General features: G+C 38.5%; 1 protein-coding gene across 1 annotated transcript in view; it reads right to left on the minus strand.

The window, feature by feature from the left end:
• fryl (furry homolog, like) overlaps positions 1 to 24,547 on the minus strand; it is a 109,914-nt gene extending 85,367 nt beyond the window's left edge. The window contains exons 1-2 of the mRNA XM_067416932.1: positions 24,294 to 24,547; positions 8,228 to 8,303 (exon numbers count right to left, since the gene is read on the minus strand). The gene's annotated coding sequence lies outside the window, so the exon portion shown is untranslated. The remainder of the gene's footprint in view (positions 1 to 8,227; positions 8,304 to 24,293) is intronic.
• Between the last annotated feature and the right edge of the window lie 378 nt (positions 24,548 to 24,925).

The following is a 24,925-nucleotide window of genomic DNA, read 5'->3' on the forward strand; positions in this document are numbered from 1 at the left end:
TTCAGAGTGCTGCTGCGCTGTGATAAGTTTTATCAGGTTTTAAACTAGAGCTGCTCTTCACACCCCTCTCTTTCATACACTATCTATAACTTCCCTTACATATTTTCCTTTCATTGGGGGAAAAGGATAAAAAAAAGCTCAAATGGCATGCTGTCAAACAAAGTATCTCACACCCACGCACGCACTGACTGCTGGTTTCACTTCCAACTTGCCGGAGGGCAGTGGGTGAACTAGTTTGTGTGATATTGTTTGATGTGCTTGAATGCTCATTGATACACACAAATCTAACTTTGTTTTGATAAAAACACAGATATGTTTAAAGAGTTAATCCACCCAAAAATGAAATTGATGTCATTAATGACTTACCCTAAGACCTTTGTCATCTTCAGAACACAGTTTAAGATATATTATATTTAGTCTGAGAGCGTATGCAAGTGTATGCACACTATACCGTTCATGTCCAGAAAGGGAATAAAAACATCATCAAAGTAGTCCATACGAGACATCAGTGGGTTAATTAGAATCTCTTGAAGCATCGGAAATACATGTTGGTCCAAAAATAACAAAAACTGTCTTCTCTTCCGGGTTTGTTTTCAGTCCTCAAATAAAAATTCAAATGGTCATGGATCAGCGTATCGATTCTTAACCTTTGAGAATCGATTTTGAATCGACCACATAAAAAAAAACAAAAAAAAAAACATGATTAATCGAAAAATGGATTTTTTTTGCCCAGCCCTATAGTGACGAGTGGAGCATGAGCGTAGTTTGAGAACATACATATGTTAAATATATTTCATTGCCGTACTCATTCAGCAAGGGCTATGTTATGCTAAACTAATGCTGCCAACGCATTGTGCAACCAAATAGAAAGGTAGCATTCATTCAAAGCTGTCAAGATTCCACTACTAAAATTTGAGATTACGTTATATTTTTTAATTAAATGTATGAAATAGCTTACTCAAATATTTCAAGGCCAGAGCTATTAAAATGTATGATTAAAAAATAAAAATCTGCAAATTCTGCTCACTTAAAATTTCATTTATTAACTTAAAAAAATGGCAACTAATTGCCTCCATTTTATTTTTTTGAGTTTTGCCAACTTATTCGGGTTTACAGTGTACTTGGTTTGACAAATGTAAGGTGTCCTGGAATATATCAATGGAAATGTTCTTGATGGGATGCATTTTGCATACGGCAGACCGTTGTGCTCACTCACTGTAAAATTCAAATGAGCAGGCTGCTTTTGCTGACAATGGACGTCATAAAATTATGACACTTACTCTGACTGTGTCTCCATTCAATACACTGACAGCATCACTGACACAACAGACTCTTCGAAAGAGCATGGAGTTGTGTGAGATCCTTGATATAAGAATCATACAATTATAACCCTTTCCAAAGCGCATGTGCACACCACACACACACACACACACACACACACACACACACACACACACACACAATCATGAAAAACATTTTAAAATGTATTCCAATAGAACATTTATATTAAATTGTAATATTTCACAATATAATTTTATGTATATTTAATTAAATAAATTATTCTTTCAAAAAAAATATATATATATTGTACTCACCCCAAACATTTGAGTGGTAGCATATTCATAAATGCTGCAATTTGGTTCAAACTGTACATTTTTTATTATATTATAATGTCGAAGAAGATTTGGCCCTAGTCAAAATAAACAACTTCTCAAAATGCAAACCATCTACAGTGCCACCTGAAGGAGAGGAGCTCCAGGAGGAGGAAATGACCTCAACACTACAGAAAGTTCTCTGTTCCTACTGTGGCCTAATATAACCTCATTCGTTCACACGACTCATTGCTCACATAGACAGAGAGACCAAAAAAAGTGCGCACAAATGATTCACAGGAAATGCTCACACCCTTGAGCTCTGTGTGAACATGTCAAGAAAACCATGTTATGTTTCAGTTCTTTAATGTGAGGCAGACAAAACAAATGTGCATACATAGATTATTATATTGACCCAACATAGTCTCTGAATCTTACCAATGAGTTACCAATGTGTTCTCCATTTTTGGCAAAAACACCCATTGATATTTAGTGACTAACAAATTAATAGTGTTACATAAGCTTTAAGTAGCATGAGAATGAGAATAATAAATTCAGATAGAGCCAACTCTCTCTCTCTATGTGTGTGTGTGTGTGTGTGTGTGTGTGTGTGTGTGTGTGTAAAATACCTTTGCAAGTCTGCCCTCTAGGGGTGGCCAAAAGCAATACTAGAAAACGTCAGGACCGGGTACCGCAAATCCACAAATGGGGATGTAAATCATTTAGAGAGAAAGAGAAGAAACACTGGTAGTACTATACCAGTCTCTCAAAAGCACAAAATAAAAATCCAATGCTGAAAGATTTTAACAAATTCTTGATCTAAGGACATCATATTCTCACAGGGGCTTAAATAATCAATAAACTAACACCCATTTTGGTCTATAAGCAGCAAAGAGGAGAGAGAGACAGAGACAGAGACAGAGACAGAGACAGAGACAGAGAGAGAGAGAGAGAGAGAGAGAGAGAGAGAGAGAGAGAGAGAGAGAGAGAGAGAGAGAGAGCGAGAGCGAGAGCGAGAGCGAGAGCGAGAGCGAGAGCGAGAGCGAGAGAGAGAGAGAGAGAGAGAGAGAGAGAGAGAGAGAGAGAGACGGGCCCCCAGATTGAAATCAGCGCAGGAATGTCAGAGGGGAAACAGCGTGAACAATGCTCAACGCGGCTCTGGTACTGCAACACAAAGACCCATAAGGGCAAAACAGGAAAACCAGCTTTCATGGTAACCTGAAGACGAAACTGCTCCTGAGTCAGTGATTTAACGTCAACGAGAGGCAACGATCTAGACACCCATTGGTTCAGGATCAGTTTTTGACCTGTGTGGCGACGCGGTGATCTACACCAGCTAGGCACCACATCAAGTCCTGCTATTGTATGAACACACATCTCGGCTTGAGATCTCTTTTCTTAGGAAATAGACTTTTGCTCAAAACTGTGTCGTTGCTGATTGTTCCTGATTCATGTTTCCTGTCTTGCAGAGGATGCAGTTTCTGGCCACAAAATGTTATCTAACATTTCTTTCCGTTTGCATTTTATGTACACCCCTCCATCTCTTCTTGTTCACCTGCTGCTCTGTTCGTGGTCTTATCGGTTTTGGTGTTGATTGACATTTCGGGGTTTTTTTTCCTGAGGGGCCTGCAGCCGTCATCAGTCAAGAATGTGAGAAACACATACAAGAGGTCAAGGATCGAACTTGTTAGACCGGTACATCCCCTTAACCCGAAAGTGATTTACAGTGGATTAACTGAACTACTCAAGCCAGGAAAACACACGCAGAACAACTCAATGCATCCAAATACAACACAGACATCTTGAAGCACATGATTGACAGTTGTCCGCCATCAGTCTTACATAGCTTTCATATGTTCAACAGATGACCAACCGACAGGAAGCTGTTACTCACTGCTCTGTCACACAGAGTGTGTTTCTAAACAGGCCTTTACTCAACGCTAAACAAACTCACCCCATTCACCTCACTGGCTGACTCGGGGTTAATCTGTTGTAGAAACATCCCACCACGGTTTCAACACTGATGAGAACTCCAATTTCCGTATTTTACTGGCGCATATACAGCTACATTTTAGCTTGCAACAAACTGCCTTTTAAATGGTACTGATCTGGTATTCTTGACTATAAAAACAACTGTGAATAAGACATTTTTAGGTAGATTTTGACAGGTTACATGACTATTTATTAAAACTTGCATTCCCCTGACTGCATAGATAGACAGTTTCCTGGCCTTAGAAGCGCTCAATGATACAATGCTGGAGAGGGATCTTATAGACCTTATTCATGGCCAGGGATGGAAGCGAGGCTGTGAGGGATAGACTTCCCATGTTTTCAGTGCTATCCACCGTAAAAAGCTTGAATAAAACTCCTACATCACTTATAATTCTCCACAGCTCATGTTGTCTGGAGTTTTTTGCCTACTAATCTCTCTTGAAAAGATGTTTGTCAGCAGAACAATCCAAAAACACATTAAATAACCCACTGAAGAGTAGGGGTGGGAATCACATCTGATGATATGATATATGATAGCGATAATATCATGACACAGCAATTCTGCGATAATGAATATATTGATAGACAATCTTACAATGATACATCATGATATCTGTCAAACTATGAAAACAAAATACCCGTGAAAGGGTTGAATGCAGGTTCTCTCTTTATTCAAGTCCAGTGTTGGGAACGTTACTTTAAAAAAGTAATTAGTTACAGTTAGGGCTGGACGATATGGCCAAAATTAATTTCACAATATTTTTCTTAATTTCGGTCGATACGATATAATTCCGATATCGATATGAACTATATAAAAGCTTTAGAAAAAACTACTAAGAACTGCCACAAAGGATATCTGTACCTACAAACTTCTGAAAAATGTATTTGCCAAGTCAATTAATAGTCCTCCTATAAAACTATATAATATTTTAGAAATAAAACCAGTACAAATAAATTAATGTTCACCTTTTATTTGTATTTAGCCTCTATATGAAAAATAAATGTGAAATCAACATCAAATAAACATAAGACTCTCACTTTATTAATATTAATATCTTTAAGTTTAAACTATAACATAGGCTGATTATATTATTCTTAAAGGGTTACTTCAGCGATTAGCATATGGCTTTGTATCAGTAGAAACCCTGGAGAATATTCAAATTATTGTGCTTTCCCCCCTCATATCTCCCTGAGACGAGAGATTTATGCATTTTATTTCTGGAAAAATTCCTCCTATGATGCAAAATGACGATTTTTGCATCATAGGAGGAATGTTTGCCCAGAGGCTAAAGACTACAGCCAGCAGAGGGAGCCATTTCCGCATGTTTTGAATCTGCGCATGGGGGATGGGAGATAACACTCAGCTTGCAGACAGGATCATTTAAACGGAGCTATGGTGAGCAATGTAAGTCTTTTAACTTCTCAAATTCATTTCTATGGAAGTTAAGCTTGCAAAGGCATGAACTGAAACGCGTGCCAGACTGAACTTGCGTTGTGAATGTATGCCGCGAGTGTAGTCGCAATTACATCAGCTCTCATCACTCGTGCAGTTAGTGCTCAGTGCTGTGATACTCGCGCGGTGACTCACTCATTATATTGAACAGACACGTTCAGTTTTTAATTGTAGTGTCTTCTCTAACTCAGTCACAGTAATGAAGTTGGTGGCATTGGGAATGGCCTCACAGGGCAGCGACGCATTCTGGGAATTGTAGTCTTTCATCCCCATGGGACAAAAATACATTTTCTTTCTTTTCTCAGTCTAGAAGACACCAAATTCAAAAATAATTTCACATTTCTACTGCATTGATGACCCAGTTTAAATACAGATTCATCTTCCCAGCGCTGAAGTACCCCTTTAATATAGATTAAACAACAACTACGTTGCTTTAGCCAGGATTCAGCCTGACTCAGAATATTCTAGCGGATGGATCTGCTTCAGATGGTGGATCTGCTTCAAAGCGTACAGTGCTCCTATGCCGCAGACGCAGTTTATTGAGCATTTTCTTTTAAATTCCTCTTGCCCTGAGGTTAGAGAAAGCGGTCTTAAGCGTCCCTGTTAACTTGCAAGGTAACGTCCCCTCGCTCCAGGTAACGCCGTTTCGAATCCCGCTCGGAGCGGGTCGACTAGGACCGGTGAGACCCAGTAAAAGTGCGGGGGATGAAAATACACTTTATTAAAAGTGCGGGGGACACGCAGAACCAGTTCCACCTCACTGAATTAACGATAGTCTTTCTTCTATTATAAACTATTTCTTTCTCCTTACTTGTGGAAGTTCGTTCAGTCACATTTGTGTTGCGGTCAGGGAAACTCTTTTTGTAGCTAAAACTTGCCGCGTTGGATCTATCAGCCTACTACTGCTGAGCACTGGCTGCGTTTCTGTGGTGTACGTCATCGCGCAAGTAGCCAATCATGTTCTGCTGTTTCTGACGGCTGCGCCCTGAACGTCAGTCAGTGAGGAATGCTGTAATGTATTTATCAAAATATCGGAAATGTGTTTAAAAATCATATCACCGTTAATGAAAAAAATTATATCGCGATATATATTGATATTGAATTATTGTCCAGCCCAAGTTATAGTTACTCACTACTTGTTCCAAAAAGTAACTGAGTTAGTAACTGAATTACTCTATAATAAGAGTAACTTGTTACCAGGGAAAGTAACTATTTGCGTTACTGTAAAAAAGAAAAAAGTTGCTACAAGTCATATATATATATATATATATATATATATTTTAAATGAAATGACTAGAACACTCAAAAACATTTGAAAAAAAATTTTTTTTTTGCAGTGAGTTAACCACGTTTAATCAATTTAGCCTCTTAAATCAACTATTGACTTGTCTTGCCTATAATACAATCCATAGATATAACACTTCAAGCATCACAATGTTAGTTCATTTAGCCTACTATAATATTACCTCCACAGTAAAAAGGCATTTTTGACTAGATGAGGCAGGCTGATAGCTACAGCTCGCAACCAAAATGAGCTAAACAATCTAAACAAATAAAAAAAATGCAGTTTGTCTTATACCTATACCAAAATGATTATAAATCAGACCTTCAATTCCCACGGTTTATGCTCATTTAACACAGCAACGAAAGCAAAAGATTTAAGATGCATTTTATTCAGCAGTTCATTTCAAATTCAAAGACTGCAATATGAGAGAGCGAAGCACTGGTAAGATCATTTATTAATTTGTATTGAAGATGATTGTGTTTTTGAGCATCTAAAACTTATTTTAAGTTTAATTTACGGCCATTTGCGTTGGCTTGCTTTACTCATTTGTGGCAAAGCGTGTTGCAGCACCATCATATCTGACTACAACATATAGCCCATAACACACCCTCACACACATTTATTTTTTAACCATTTGCCAGGAGTAAAATTTACACAACCGGTTGTCCGGTTTTGACTGAAATGCTTTCAGACCACCTTCTGAATTGGTTTGTTTGAGTAATCGGAATTAAATACGTCTCGAAAGAATCTCGGAAGGCATTTAGGCCTACTCCTGGTCATTTTGCAATCAGATAGACACCTGGTCAGAGAAAAAGAATGAAGGAATCAGTTGCAAAAATGCCATAACTTTAGCAGCTGCACTGAAGAAACGTGCGCTGCTGCTGGCGCGGACTCTATAACCCTGTGCGAGCCAAGTCTTGACAGTCGCGTAAGCTATATGGTCTCATGTTGTTTCCACCAGCGGAGCACATCTCATTGTTTCTTTTAATTAATAAAATAAATAAAAAGAAGGAGAAGCCTATAAAAGGTCCGAAGCCCGGCCGCGTTTAGGTATGATGTGAAAATTGGCCCGAAGCCTGGCCTTGGGGGCGTAAAAAAAGTCAGGTCCCGTTGGGCTCGGGCATTAATGTAAGGCTCTAGTGTGAATCTAGGTTCTGTTGTTGAGCTGTTCTGTATGTTCTGCTATTTGCACAAAAAAATAAACACGTGAAAAAAGGATTTTTAACAGGTCACAGACACTCGTCAATTGTATTTTATGTAATGCCAGTTTAATATTATAATCTTATCAGTTAACGGTTAATAATCGATTAATGAGCATTGGTTGTCGGTCTGGAAAATTAACCAAAATGAGCATCCCTACAGCCCATTGGTTGTCACAACCTGGAGTCAAACCTGCAGACCTATGTCACCACAACCTCAAAACTCAACCTCCAGGCTATGACCAGCAGTTCTCGAGCCAGTGACTCACATTTGACTAATGATGACAGTAGAAACTCTGCTCTGTGGCTACCGCTCTTTGATTATTCAGACTTCCCAAAGGAATTTTTTTCTTGCTCTTAACAGGGAGACATTCTGCACAGACTCAAGATGATTGTGTTTTTCGATGAATCAATCCATAAAGCAGTATGATGTAAAAGAAACACTGCAATTCTGACTTTAGTCAACATGATTCTGCTCCACCATCCGCAAAACTCCCGGCATGTGCAAGCATGCGCATATCCCGTTTCAAACGCCACCGTTAAATCACGTACTTTGTTAATTTATGAGATTTTTTATAATGGATTCAGGTTAAATGTTATTTATAGTTATTGAATTATTGTAAGAGACAAGGTTAATAGCAGCCCAAGTACACAAAATATACAATCAACTGACACAAAACCAGAAGAAAAGGTGAGGCAGACATACCCGAGGGCCATAGAGCTTAGGGAAGGAGGGTTGTGTCAAACTGAGTGGTGGGGCAGCAAGGTCGGGTCACATCAATCTGAGGAGGAAAAAAAATGTTGCATGGGTTCATTAGGCAGCAAATGAGCAGGAAATTTCAACAAATGGGTTTGTACTACAAACAATTACAGTACAGTAATCTTAGACATGTGAAAATGGAAGTTGCATTCCTGTCTTTTCCTCTCAAAGTTATAAAAATGTGTGCTTGAGGGCAATGGGCCGCCCCAAATAAGGTCTGGCGGCATCTGACTGAAACAGAGCCAGGATTGCAGCACTCTTCCAAGGTGGTAAGCTACAGATTATCTTTAGCCATTCCTCCCTCCACGTACTCATTCATCCATTCATCCAAGCAGGAGTTACGTAAACTCGGTTGCACACTATCCCCTACACACAAGCACAGAAAGGTCCGTTGCCACAGCTAAAACAAAAACCACATGGGCTGCCAAAGACTTATTTATAGGAGTGTTAAGTGTTAGGCAGACTACCTGTGTCTCATTAGCTATAATTACTACTCAGGGTTCTTGCTGCGCTCAATGACACGCGGCTCAATCACAGGGGCGGATAAATGTGCGTATTTACACTGCGCATCAAAAGAGCCAAAAACGGACCACACAGCAAACCCAGGAGAAACAACTTATGCTTTTTCTCTCTGTTGGTCTTTTAAAGCCGTAAATTGTGTGTTAGTGAAACTTCTGGAGAATCTGCGGACACACTCACACACACATACATGCAGTATCAGCCAATAATCAAAAAGTTTTTCTATCAAACAAGACCATGTACTTGATAATATCTTTTTTTATTATTATTATTATTATTATAGTTTTTTTTATAAGGTATTACCACTTGAAATCAAATGAAATGATTGACAATCATTTGCAAATGATTACTTACCACATATAAAGTTTGAATGATTGAGATTGGTATCGGCCAATCATGATGACAAGAAATCGGTAGTCGTACCGGTTGCAAAAATCCTGATCTGAGCATCCCTAATGAGAATACTTGCCATGAAAGGTATTTTGAAATCATTTTATGGGTATGTGTCTGTTCAAGCCCAAGGACACACAAAATAACTCAAGTTTGGTGTGTGTTATCTGAAGACCACAGAAAACACAGAAAACCACAAGTTTTGAGCTCTCTTTCATGTGTTCTTGTGCTTTAATGTTTAAATTAAAAAGACTTAAAGTGTCTAAAATGGACACGACCAATAATGCTTTGCATAGCGCCATCCCACCACAACTAGAAGCTAGAACATTGTACAAAGAACAAAGTGACCACTGCAAATGTGATAGAATGAGGTACCAGTTTACTGTCAGGGATTTTGCTCCGTGCCACATCCAGTGTAAACTATACAACATTGCATCGCAACAAACGGTTAAACGGCTAGTCACATGCATGCCGAACTTTGTAACTCCGTACAGATTACAAATCAGCTACGATATGTTACAGCCAAAGTACCAATAAATTGTGAATCCAAAAAACGTAGTTTAATCTGAATAATCATGTACTCCTTTATATTACCGTACTTCCTGAAGCACATGATCAAAGAAATCAGGCTGCAGCAGCAACTGTCTGCTGGTACAACGACACATACACACATTCACAACCAATGGTCCTCTTCTTAGGCCACATGAAAGATACAAATAGATCATCTAACTTCCTGTTACACCCAAACAGCCACACAAAAAAAGAACTAAACACTCACCAAACACTTCACCTTAACAAAATTTCACACCTTATATGCACACACATTTAAAAAAAGCATGATTCTCATCTGAGATCCCCCAATATTTTCACACAAGCATTCTTGTCTCTCACTTACATGTATTCATTCATTCATATATATATATATATATAGAAAGAGAGACAAGAATGCTTGTGTGAAAATATTGGGGGATCTCAGATGAGAATTTTTTCTGTGTTCTGTTGGGGTTGTTATATATATATATATATATTTTTATATATATTTAATGAATGATAACAGTTATGAGCGATAACAACCCCAACAGAACACAGACACAAAGAGCTACTTTCCCAAGACAAGGAGGGGCTTGTTTTCTTTGGCAAGGCCAAGGGCCAGAGCTTGAAGCCAAGCAGTAACAGAGGAAAGGCCGAGTGTCCAGAGCAGAGTTAACTTGAAGAAAAGAACACACACCACAGAACTACAGTGTAGGAACACCTAAAAAGAAGTGTATTCATCTTTTTGACTACTGGATATACATATAACCACAATATACCAGTTTGGAAGGTGGTGCTTTTATTTCCTTAAATCCTTAATGTCAAATGCCACCCTAATCATTGTGGCTTTCTTCCAGGTCAAAGTAGCTGTACTTCCATCCACCTATTGTCATGCAGATTTTGGGATATCTTATAAAAAATAAAAACAAAACAGCTGGATGGAAACCCCAAGATGCAGAAAAATTCTAAAAAAAGATAAGAAAACATGTGCATGAACTACGATGGAAACACATTTATAAACTGGACATACCTGGACTAACTGGCGGACCGATCTCATTGCACAGCATCTGAAATGCTGTTTTGGTTGATTTGAAAAGCCTTAGCAAAGGCTGTCGTCAAAGTAGTTCGGTATAATTACCTTCCAGACCAGTCTTACACAACGTTTCCCAACTGAACTGCATTTATTTTGTTTCATCTGTACACTATAATATACAAAAACATATACAGCGACATGTGTCCTACTTTTTTTGTGATATTTAGCACCAGTTTATCAGGAATTTAAGATTTTGTTAGTGCTGGACGATATGGCCCACAAATCATATCTCTGTATTTTTTGGTTAAATGGTGATATACAATGGTGATATATAGCTCAGAATTTTTCAGTTTTTCTATTTGGATTTTAAAAAATCTGTATTTATTTAAAGATATTTTTTTTAATGCACATAATGATGACCTACAAACAATGTTCATATCAAAGACTATAAAAACAAATAGTGAAAGTTAATGTAGGCCTTGCCATACAATATATTATGTGCAAAAAGGGGTTAAAAAATAACATTACATTCTACCAATGTAACATTAAAATCTCAAAATAATGATGCTCGTCCTCTCCTGACAGCAAAATTGACATATTTGCATGATTTTCTAGCATTTACAGATGGAGAATATACCTGTGAAATGTAAGTTATTCACCAATGAAAGCACGGCATCTCAAATGCATTAAACATCGGAAGTATTTATCTGTCAGTCAGACTCAGCACAAGTATCTGTCAGAGTATCTGACAGGGAAAGCCGCTTTTAACCAAACGGGTTACCTATATCTTAGCAACTATTTTAAAGCCCTTAATATTAAGCATGTGTCATGTTTAGGACAAATTGGATGATGCACTTTCCCTGCAGCAGCTGCATCCTCCGCTATTTTTCAAACGCGCTCGTATCAAACTACAGTATATCAATATAAATGGTATTGCCTCATTCCATATCGATACTAAAAAAATATATCTATATATAGTACAAACTCAATATACCGCCCAGCAGGGATGGAGATTAACTTTTTTGTCCACCGGCCACTGTAGCTACAGTAGTACCGACAATGTAGCCTAGAAATCTAGACGCACCGTAACGGCAGCAAATCTAATCTGCCACGAGTATCGTCTAGCAACTCTCAATACACTGAGATCAGGTCGGGCCAATCACATCGTGTAGAGTCGTGGGTGGGGCTTAACATAATTAAGCCGAGTTGCGCTTGTGTGCTTCTAGTAAACACAGAAACTGGCGAACGGCGGTCTTTCGAATCAGCTTTGATCGCGACTCTGGAAGACTTGGAGTTAAGCTTTTCTCTGAGAAAAGAACAAAGAGCGGCACTGAAGTCATTCTTAGAAAGGGAAGATGTGTTCGGAGTTTAGCTGACCGGATACGGCGAATGTTTAATCTTTCAACTAGCTCTGCTTCACCTTCGTTGCTCTGGTTGTTGTAGCGCTATCCTATCGCGTGCAGAGGGAGTTTGAAAGACATCCGTTTATCCTCCCCTCGGATTGAGCTGTCTATGGTGAGTTTCCAGACCAAACATCTTGATGTGGGTCTGGCTTGTCCGGCTACCGACAATGTGTATGCATGTGAAAATTAATACTACAAGCACTACAATACTTAAGCAGTTTTTTTTAAATCTCAAGTCTCAATAAAATACTGACATTTTCTCTTTCTCTCTGATACACACACAAACCATGAACTGCTATACATTTCTTTAAATGAGTAGGGCTCTGTGCGCTCTTTTTTTTACCTGGATGTGGCATTTGGACGATTTGTGGTCTTTTATGGCTTCCAGTTTTAGGTTTTTAGTTCCAACAATGAAACTATTCGTTTTGGCATCTTCTGAAGCGTGTTGACGACATACCGAGCAGAACATTGTCAGTAGGGATGTACCGAGATCAAAATTCTTCGTCGAAACCAAAAAAGAGGAAACCAAGGGCGAAAAAATTAATATATTTTAATAATTATGCCAATTATTAGTACAATTGCATTTATGGCTATGACTGTGTAACTTTACTAAAAATCTAAAGGCATTGCAATTGCATAAATTAATATTAAAGTTTAAAATCAATTACAAATTATGCAAATATTTAGCATATTGCAACAATGCACAGTATAAAATAAAATTCAAACTAAAAAGATTAACTTGACCTCACACGTGTACATTAAATAATAATGTACTGGCCTGCAGAAAGGTACAGCAATTGAATAAAGTAATCAAAATGTAAAATAACTGCATATTTAACATTTTAAATGAAAGATTAATCCATATTAAACTTAGGGTGCGTTCACACTTGTAGTTCGGTTCGTTTGGTTAGTTTGGTCCGGACCAAAAAACAAAAACAAACATAATAGTCCTGGTCCGCTTAGCGTTCACACGGGCATTTTTAACAGCGAACCTAAAGTTACCGAACCAAAGGCACAGGGAGACGCTCACAACCTGATTGGTCGGCTTATATGACGTAGGAGCTCGTTTACCGAACATGCAAAACAATGCTGTGTGCGGATTACACGCGCGATCATTTTATGCGTGTACATGTGGCATTATTTTTACCCGCTGAGAACTCATGAAGAGCTCATAAAATGTTCAAAACATTCAAAACAGCAGCAGGATTTCCTCCGTTGTGCAAAAGAGACGGCCGTTCTGTCGTCTGTACCTGCTAATAATGGGCAACACAGGAACTTTGATGAGAAGAGCCAGGTATGCTTTTTGTGTGTTTTTTCGAGCATTTTCGAAACATGCTCGTCAGACCAAATATTGATGAGGCTCTTCCTCGTTGCTCTACGTTTGCCCTCTAACGTTAAAGTTACTCATTTTGGATAACGTACACCGATCTTTCCGCGTCGTCAAATCAGCTGCATTATGCGTGGCATTTTGTGACATTATACGTCCGGTTTTTGGTCCGTTTACATGTCTTTGGTCCGTGTTGCGTTCATATATCAATCGAACCGCACCAGAGTTCGTTTGGAAGCGGACCGAGACCTATCTTTTTAGCGGTCTCGGTCCGCTTGTTTGGTGCGCACCAGAGTTCGGGTGGCAGCGTTCACATATGTTTAAATGAACCGCACTAACCGAGCAACCGCACCAGGGTTTGTTTTAATCGAACCAAACATGACAAGTGTGAACGCACCCTTACAAAAGCTATTCAATCAAGAGCAGTGAGTGAGTGATGTCCTTATCTTTTGTTTGACATTAAACAGACAGCAGTAAAGGCTACTGCCCCTTTAAGAGCTAATGCAGGGATGTGTGTCATCTTTCTCGACTGTATAAAGTTCCCTTGAGGCATATACAGACATGTCTGCTTGGACACTCATCAAAATGGACATGTAGACATACTTTGTGCGAGAGTTTGTCCATTCAAGCGCAAGACTTGAAAGATAACTCAATATTTGCGCGCTGTGAGACGTGTGCACGCTTTCGGACGAGTGCGCAAAGATAAATCTTCTCACAGCGCGTGCAAGTTCTCATTTGCGTCTTCTGCCGAATATACCTGGGTGATGACGGCGGAAACGACTGGTCATATCCGAACATACGGCCGCACTCGCAAGCATTGAACGTGCATTGTGAAACATTATGCTATTTTTATTTACCCGCCACGGTAGGTGAAGCGAGTTTACCCGTCCCTGCCGGGTACATCCCTGCCGCCCAACGCTAGATTTTGTTCTCTTCGACTCACTGGACAAGAAACGCTGCTCTATTCACAAAAGTTTTATGCAATCTTCCCATTTTGCTTTTAAGTTGCAACTTGGAAAACATAGCTGTTGGGTAGTAGGGAACAAGAATATGTGGACATCAAAACATCTAAACAACTCAGAGCGAGGGTTTAAACATTTATTTTGAAATTGCGACGAACAGTTTAGCATATTTAGAAACATATTGATGTATTCAGCTTTGTTGCCATAGGTTTATAAATTATTTACAGAACACTTATTTTTTTAGAGTTGTTTAAGTGAGAGAAGATCCTATTGTAATGTTTACTAATTTATTTTGTAATAAAAATAAAATGTAGCTTTAAAGAAAAAGTGGATTTTTGTTTGTATATGCTGTCAATTATAGTTCTTAGAAAGAAAATCGGAATCGGCAAAGGAAATTGCAATCGGTGCATCTCTAAACATAACTTAACATTACAACTTGTATCTGCCCAAAAGGAAGCAAATGCAAGTGAACTTGAACATTATGTGCTAACCAGAAAGCAGAAAACTCCTGTTGTAGATGTGCTGAAACACAGGGAACTAAAGCACAAAGCACTCTCATTATAATGTTATGTAGTTATATAGACTATATGGCAGATTGGCGCTGCACATTTTGCACTTAACTGTACTTTATCTTTCATCAAATGATTTCAGACATTCCTTCGCATTTTCAAAGCCATAGCGAGAAAATATTTTAATTAAAACACAGGCCTACAGTAAAAAATAAATAAAAAAAAACCACTGCTAGATTATTAATAATATCATCAATGCTTTGAAAAAAAAAACTGACTGTCTCAACCCAATCACAGTCAATAATATCAGGCATTGGCGTTGGAGCTGAAGCTGAAGAGTGAATGAACTAAAGGACATTCCAAGCAGGTTAATAAACTCAACCAAACACATCCTATATGAAATTAATCAGATATTCAACAGAAAAGTAATATTACAACTTTATTCCTTTCTGTCTGCACAAAAGTATGCACAAATGAACTTGACAGTGCTTGTCTGAATGTGAAACTCCCGTTATGAATGTGCTTTACAACATTCTATTATAATAGTTTTCCCATAATATTATGTAGGCTTTATGGCAGATTGCCGATGCAGATCTCAAACTTAACAGTATTTTTATGATCAAAGTGATCTTTTAAAGAGACGATCAATAATCAATATATTTTATATTTACATATAAATGAAAATCCTAAGAACAGCATAGCAAAAACTGTGTGGTTAATTGTTAGGACCTGAGAGATGGTGAGATGGGGGGGTTGTCAATTTCAATGATGACTCCATGTGGTGCAATAATGAAAAAGAGTCTCACTGACTGACCTGGACAGCAGATCACTGCCTAGAGGGGAAATCTTTCTGTCAAACTCCCGTCCATACACGCAAAAGAATGGGGAAGAGCAGAGTCTGACGAATAAAAACAGGTCTATCTGTTTCCAAAGAGGTGACATATGAGGAAGTGTTGATTAAGATATGCAGTGAATAGTGAGCACATTTTATTTGTTTATATTTTCCACAGAACAATAGAAAATAAGCCAAATATAATAAATGTATGCACAAATTACCCATGAAAAAAAAAACATTTACAGAATTCAGTGAAGTTTATTTGTACAGAGCAACAACAAAGAACTTGTTTTCATTTTAGACGAGTCAAGCTGCGATACCGAACAGAAGCACATGGAGAGACACCAAAAAATCCTAAATAAACCTGTTATTTGGTGTCCTTTTAGAGTCTCCAAGGGTCCTTGAACTTTGCATAAAATACAGTTTTGTGAGGAACGCTCTGAATATTTACTTTGCTGGATATAGCAAATGATGACTAAATTAATGTGTTAAACAAAACAAATGGTGTATGATTAATCGCGACTAATTACACAATAAAAGTGTGATTAATCTAATCGATTGACAGCATGCAACCTCATGCAAGATCCAAAACACTGACACATCCGATTTTCTGCCAACTGTTTACTTTCACTTAAAACATAACCAACTGTGTTCATGTAAACCTTGCATGTATTTGAGAGATTAAACCGAATTAGATGCAAAATAACTCTGTACTAGCGCTTTGTGACAGCCAGCTTTCTGTGTGTGCACACGCAGAAGCAAAAAAGTGCTATATGATAGCCTGTCTCCCAATATCAAAGCTATCTTAGGCTGGGCTGTGTAGTTGTAACTACCTCATAGGTCTGCTCTCTGTTTTGGTCTCTGTTTGCACTTTAAGTATTGAGAGAGTACTTTGATTATGGTTGCACTTATTGTTTGCACTTAAGACTCTTTTGTTATTTATACTCTTTATTAGAAATGTTAATAACGCGTTAACGCAAATTAATTTTAACGGCCCTAATTTTATTAACGCCCGATTAACGCAGCACATTTTTTGTTTAAACCATGGCCCGTAGTTGGAGAAATTGAGATCAGCCATAGACGTAAAGGATACAGCAGCAACATTAATAGGGAAAGAAAAGGGTTAACATTAACATTACTCTGAAACAAGTGCAGTTACAGACTACATAAGATACCATCATTTTTGCTTAACTTTTATTAGACTCCAGGTCGAAAGAAAAGTGAGTTTTTACACTGAGCACATTCTCTGCAGTCTGAGCGCGATGCCCTGCAAGATCACTCTTGTGCATATCTGAGGTAAATCATTAACACCATCACCACTTACAGTACATGTGTTTTATTGAAGTAAATACATTACAATCGGCTAAAACGAATACACAGGTTACTTTCCTGAACAAGAGCTCTCCCGAGTCCGTGTTCTTCACACTGTTCCAGTGAATCGCCGCACAGTTTGACACACACACACACACACACACACACACACACACACACACACACACACACACACACACACACACACACACACACACACAAAAATACTAGCAGTTCAATAGTGAACATGCAGCTCTTAAAGGGGCCACACTATATTCTTACTCGTGGAATATGGACCTCCTCCAGGTATGGTGTGGTACTGGTGCGCTCTCAGGTCCGAATGACAGATTTCACATTACCAATTTTTCTTACAAACTGTGCCCTGTTCTGAACTAAACTGCCAGTGTAAAAACATATTTTTAATTTTTATTAACATTCTTAAAATGAGAGAAATCCCTGCTTATTCTGAATTTTTAAGCGTAGGCTTAAAGCTACACTATGTAACTTTTTTAGTTTATTCTTAGCTAAAAACACGTAGTTCTTTCAAAAATATATGTGCTCATTAATGTATATTTACTTCTTTCAAGTAATAAAGTATTCTCGTAAGTTTATAATTTGCCATTGAAAATACATACGGGTGAGGGGTTCAAATGCCGGTCGCCATGTTGCCCCTCCATCTTGAAAGTACATTAGCCAAAGAGGGACATACTCGTAAATTCAAGCTTCGCCTTTCGCGTTTTAACACTCGATGGCAGCGTGTCGAATGTGAAGAGGGAGATTGCCATGTTAATCTTGGACTAAATCGACCACCGTAGGAGTTAAAACGAAATCAGAATTGAGAGGAACAGAAACTAATATTCACTGGGTGGTCATATACCTTTACACCGCTAGATAGGGGAAAATATCACACAGTGTAGCTTTAAGAGACATGAACAAGTTCTTTGAAAAACATCTGTGACCTTTGATGCATGTCTGGTCTTCATGCTCTGAGTATGGTTTCACTAATATTAAACGTACATTTGTATAAAGCATGCATATTTGTCCATACCCATGTTGATTAGGAGTATTAAGCTCAAAAACATTCATTTACGGTACATTTACAACTGATAAAAATGATAAAAAATGAGATTAATCACGAGTTAACTCATGACAGTATGTGATTAATCGCGATTAAATATTTTAAACGATTGACACCCTACTCTTTATATTTCTATGTTCAATTTGTGGAAAGGAGTTCAATTGGAAGGTCACACACAGCCTCAACCAGAAGTTCTGGAAGCTCATAATTCATGTACAGTAAGGTCTAAAGAGACTCGCGTGAAATCATGCAGGAGAGAAGCCAGCCAGCTGAGTTTGTGGCAAAACCTTTTACAGTGCTTGTATTGTTCTTAAGTTCTTAAAAATACTGTGCAAAAATGTTGTCTCGTTCACCTGAACCAATCTTGTGTCTCATTTTGAGAGCTAAGTGTCTCGTAACACCCCTAGTAACCATACACTCTATCAGGGAAATACCTCAGTTAAGGAAGTTAAGATCCTACTCCCCAACTGCACCCGATGCATGAATAATAGACATCTGTAAGAGATAAAAACGAGCTCATAAATTACAACATCAGTCATTCCATACAGTACCTTGAATGACAATGCAAATGAGCTTCAGAGAAGCATTAAAATCATTCTTCCCGTAAGAGCTGATAAGAAACCTTTATAGACCAATGTTCAGACGCACATAGGCAAACAAAATGCTATGTTGCTAAGGCCAAGCTGGTTGAAGAAAATAAACTGGCCAACTAGGTCATCCCTCTAACCTTCGACCCTGACACAAGATTCAAATTTTAGTTTCTCTCGGTTAGACTATGACTTTGGTTTTACCCAGAGCGTTGTGCAAGTTCTTTTTATGATTAACAAAACAAAAACAAAAATCATGTCGACTCTCAGACAGATTATAGGTTGGAGCTGAGTGCATTAGGGAGAGAAATAGTTCAGTCTGCTTTTATCTGTCCTCTGTAAATCTCTCTCATATGCTGATATTAGGAAGAGTAATCCCTTGCCCTTGTCTTAACTATGGAGAAAGAACCAGACCGCAGAGATCATGCAAGCATGCATGAGTTCAGAACATGAGCCACAGGGATGAATTATGGTGGAGGGGGGAATGGCACTCAGTTGGGAGTTGGGGGCAGAGAGGAAAATGACTGGTCAGGGTCGGACAGAACAGGCCACATGGGCATTAATAATGCACTCTGTTCCCTGTGTGCGCTGATAGAGTTTCCCCTACTGCAGTACTTCACACCGGCAGCATCCAATGCAAACTTCAGCATACACAGCAGGGATCGACAGTAAGGTGGACCGATGCACCAGGCCATGTTATAAACGTTATAACCGATTTATGCAGATTTAGTTTTGTCCATCTGAACACATGCATGCAGATAATCACATGGTAAAGTGCATGTGCAAACACAGCTGTCAATCTTCCCATCTTAACCAGCTATGAATTCCTGGGATCCATCCAAAACAGGACACATTTTTTACAAATAACCGTCACATCATTTGTCCATATACTAGAACTTATTATCTTTTATCTTCTAGAAGAATGCTGTGTCAATTTTCTTGCCAGTCTCTGGCGAGACAGCTGACAGCAGATCTGCGGTGTCACAACAGTAAGCTCTAAGCACAGTAGGCGTATGGAAAATATGGTGACAGTGACAGTCATCGTTTGCTGGTCTGCCGAATACAAGACTCTGTGTCAGTTCACTTATCAAACGCAATTGTGTGACATTCCTGAAGGGCACAAAGTGGCCAGGGGGCAAAAGATGTCTGATTAAGTCATTTCTTCTGGGAAAAAAAGATGGGCCTTTAAAATGCCCCTTTTATTTGTGGTAAAAATCCAGCTCTGTAAGGCCCAAGTTCCAAAATGCCCACGTGCATTAATTTGCCACCTACACCAGACTGTCCGGCCCCACTCTTACAAGACCCTTTATACTGCACCAGACAACAGACTCAAAATGAAAAGCCCTCACTGTTTTGGTTTCTTGTTTCATTCTTTCATGACAAATGTAAAGCAGCAAGGTTCTCACGAGAAAAATATGTTCCACATGTCATGCAAAATATGGCTGTAATGTAAACTGGCTTAGGCCTATATCATGTTTTCTAATTGCAGCTGTTGTGATCATGCCCTTAATAATGTATTAAACAAAAAGAGGGTGTTCGTAAGGGCGTAAAAACACTGCCACCTCAGGCACGTTGAAATTTTAATTAGGATGGAGGAGTCCTAAATGACAAAATGATCCCATGGGATTACAACTACATTGCACTGTATATCTCTTTCATTTATGTGGAACTAATTAGCAAGGGGCATTAGTTCCAGTGAAGAGGCAATTACTGAGAACACATCTTAAACAAGGCAATTTACTAGTTTATCAATGCAAACAGCGCAGTACAGTCACTAGGATGCTTGTGAAAAATTTAATAGGAAAGAGTTTTTGAAACATTACTCGCTTTTCCACTGTCGGGCCGAACAGTTTAAGAAACGGTTCCTGGTATGTTCCTACTTGAGCCTGGTATGGCTATACACTATTTGAGTGACCTAAACACAAATTAATAAAATTAAAATAAATATCTTATCATTATCCATAACGTGGTCGCTATTAACATCTCCTATCATCAGTAAACTGTTGCGTTTCCAAGGCAACAACTAACACATTTGTATTTAATTCCATGGAAATGGAATATTGAAAACATTTCCATACCGGAGGGTCCGTTTCGGCATAGAATGAACCAGTGAAGCAAATAGAGCGATTTAGCCAAACAGTGGCTATTCAAATAGCTTGTTGCGTAAACTGTCATATAGTGGATGATCATAAGAGCAATATTGTTTATATATTGTTGGCTATATCAGATGTGTTTTTGGCTTTGCAAGAAGAAAAATAGAAAAACAATTGCTCTTATTCCTTTGTTTTAGGCAATTTCCCTTATACTGTTCAGATGTTTGGATCTGGTTCAGTAAGTTTTTTTCCCCCTCTTATGCTCACCTACCTAGGCTGCATTTATTTGATCAAAAATATAGTTAAACCAGTAATATTATCAAGTTATAGTGGCCCATTAGGTGTCAAATCAAGCCAATTTCAGAAACTTCGCCATCATTGATTTTGTTATATTTTTCCTGATGAACTATTTTAAATTTTAGAGTGCCAAAATAAATGGTTTTCTATTTTATTCTATTTTAAAATTCAATTGATCCCTGTAATGTCCAAACAGAATTTTTATTTTTTCGTAACAATGTAAATGTCTTTACTGACCGTTTTAAATAATATAATGATATTATTTAATATAAATAATTTGATGCATCCTTGCTAAAAAAAAATTACTAAACATTCTTACTGACCCCAAACTTGTAAATGGTAGTGTATAATTATATGAATTATAATGACTTTATCTGAAATTTAAACAAGCATTGTTTACATTTAATTTATTAATATTTATACTAATACTTAGCTTTTTCAATTCTAAAGCATATATTCAGTTTTAGTCGTAAGAATTCTTCTTATCCTAAGAATATCCATAAGAATATAAGTTTCAGAACTAAAAACTTCCTTGTTAGTCAAAAAACAGCTTTTATTGTAACAACTCGTTGTGGCATGTTCCTATAAATCCGCCTCTGCAGAAGATCAACACCTACTTCATGAATGCAACTTTTGCCCCGCCCACTGAAGTGTTAGTGAAATGACGAGGAGAGAAGAGCGATACAGGATGAACTAAAAATAACATCACCTCCCAAAGGATCCTAATGCTAGGAATGTGCTTATTTTATTTTCAACAATGTGAATGTCTCAGTTGAGCATTATTTATTTGTATTCAGTTCATTTTACTGTGGATTCTTTGGTAAATCACTTGCAATTTTAGCAGCGCAGGCTCTGCAAACAGATTTTTACGAGATGGACTTGACAGTAATGCAACAACATGCAAGTAACTGTGTTAATTTTAATGTCTGATCTGTGACCAGTGATTTCTGACATGTAAAGATTCATGTACAGTCAAACCAGTGACTGAACAGTCAGCTTTACATCGTTTCTCTTAGTAGGATGAAAATAATCTGTTATATTATAAACTGTGATTAAATTATAGAAAGCGATCAAAAAACGCTCCCTTTACAAGGTGTCAATCAAACAGCGCGAGTTTACCAATGACTGTTATAACAAAGCCACATTTATCAATAGTCTGTTTATAATAAGCAAATCTCTTATTTACATTGTGCTTGCCTTGCACTGTTAGTTCTGAAGAAAGTATTCGTGAGAGTGCAAAAAACAAGTTGCAAATGTAGAAATCACGGCATCCATGAGCTCAACATGTCTGCGATCGACTACAACGCTGATCCTCACTGCAACCTTTCATGCCACGATCTAAATATAATAAGCCTAGAAATCTAGACGCACCCAAGGCAGCAAATCTAATCTGCCCGCGAGTGTCGTGACGGGCCAATCACTTCGTGTATAGAGTTGGTGGGCAGGGCTTAACAATGACGCCAGAGTTGCGTTTGTGTGCTTCTAGTAAACACAGAAACTGGTGAACGGCGGTTTTTCGAATCCGCTTTGACCACGACGAAGACTTGGAGTTAAGCTTTTCTCTGAGAAAAGAACAAAGAACGGCACTGAAGTCATTCTTAAGAAGGGAAGTTGTGTTTGGAGTTTTGCCGACCGGATACGGCGAATGTTTAATCTATCAACTAGCTCTGCTTTACCTTCGTTGCTCTGGTTGGTTGTAGCGCTATCCTATCACGTGCAGAGGAAGTTTGAAAGACAACCGTTTATCCGCCCCTCGGATTAAGCTGTCTATGGTGAGTTTCCAGACCAAACATCTTGATGTGGGTCTGGCTTGTCAGGCTAAAATATAATGCTATAATCAACACCTTTCAGAATTAGTTATCCCTGAGAGCTTTAATAGTTAAAATGTGCTAGCTAAACGTTTTTACATGCATAGATGTAAGACAATCACAGCTGTGGGCATTTACACTGAAGTCTCACAGCAGACAAATCAGAGGCTAAAATCAGGGTAGGAAAAACTCCTTTAATTTCCAAATTACGACCATCTTTTGATGTAAAAATCATACTAACATGATAAATGTTAGTGCACCCCAGATAACATAACATTAAATGCTGTTCATTACCCCTTTGAAATACATTTCTACATCAAGATTTAGGAACATTAACTGAAAAAATTAGGTCCAAGTATTGAGCACCAAATGCAAAATCCCACTACTGTTTACAAGAGACACACTACTGACACTCATGACACTCAGAGCAGCATGTTCACCAGTAAGCAGGAAGAGTTCACACTCCTCTCAAAGATGTGATCAGGAGTGTGTGAACGCTTCTATGCTCGCTGCTGAGCATGCTGCTCTCTCACCAAATGCTGAGATGCTGGCTGGGACACTGGAGTTGTTAACATCATTTATGACTGTGCACATGTTTGCATAAGGCACGCAATAAACATCAGTGAGCCTTTCAAGTGACAGGTTTTATTAGATGGACAAGATAAAGGGGGAAGAGGTAGTCTGTCCTGAACAAAGCCATGTCTGCAGATTAATAACTACATCAGATTTTTTGCCCTACTAAAGGAAATGAAAGAGAAAGCAAATTAAAAGATCGTTCAAGATTAATTTGGTAGTTTCAAACAAGTCGAGAGTTGTCAACGACTTTGGTGGGTTTTAAAGCCATCTTAGTAACATCCTGTAACTAATACCGCAGATCTTTATATGATGACTGATATTTCCAACAGACTACAGTTCTGCAACTGTCTCCCTTTTGTCAATCTTCTATAAAGGCTTACAAAAAGACACACTTCTCACGTCTTTCTGATTGGTTAAACGCAGTGGTCACACAAAACTCTATAAAAAAAAAGTCTCATAGTGGCCTGTGCACTGGTTTACTCATGTACGTCACCAATGATGTCCAAAAACGCTGTCTCGGTAGGCAGCTTACTGGGTTTTGTGACACAGCCACAGCCACAGACTCCACTCATCTCTTCAAATACAGGTCAACATAACATAACTTGACTACCAACTGCAACTGATAATATCCCGCGAGGGAAAGTGCACCTGATAAGACAACAGATGAGCGTTAAAAGTGAGAGCTGGCTCTCTCGGTCTCAAATTAGACGTCGGTTATTTGAGGTTTGTCAAAAAGAATTCGGCCCTTCTTACCTTTTTAGAGCAGCTGCGCTTTTCCTCGTCAGTTAGCCTGCTCGCGCTAGCGCTGAAAGCAGATGACTCTTTTCTCCAAAAGACCAACTCGAGCTTTACAATAACAACATTTTACATCCGTTGACCTCTAACGTTCGATCCTATTGCTAATCTTCTCGGTCTTTTTTCGCAAAACACCTAAAAACTCGACGAATGACAACGTGCCCACCTCCCTGTCCATCAGATTGGAGCAGCGCTGGCTAACGGCTTTGACAATCCGCTCTTCTGATAGGGGAGCCGCGGTGTCAAGATTGCGGAGCTAAGCCCCGCCCCGTGCTCCAAGCGATGAATGCACTGTATTCACACGCTTAACAAACGGACCGTTCTATTTGCTGATCCGGCCATCAATCAACTCATACTGCTACTGGATTGGCTGTAGCACATTATTCTGCGTTCGGTTTGTCAAAATACACGTTCGTACACTTCGTAAGTACTAGAAAAATCAATACTTTTAGATCAAACCCCTCGGCTGTTTGTTGTTTATGAGGTTTACTTTTTTCGTTGTGAGGCAGTCGATTGATGATGAATTTAGGCTATTGACATAATTAAGATTAATACTCATATTAACAGTTATGATTTCTCTGATGTTGTCT

This window comes from Pseudorasbora parva, chromosome 15 (assembly GCF_024679245.1).
Source record: "Pseudorasbora parva isolate DD20220531a chromosome 15, ASM2467924v1, whole genome shotgun sequence".
Taxonomy (NCBI): domain Eukaryota; kingdom Metazoa; phylum Chordata; class Actinopteri; order Cypriniformes; family Gobionidae; genus Pseudorasbora; species Pseudorasbora parva.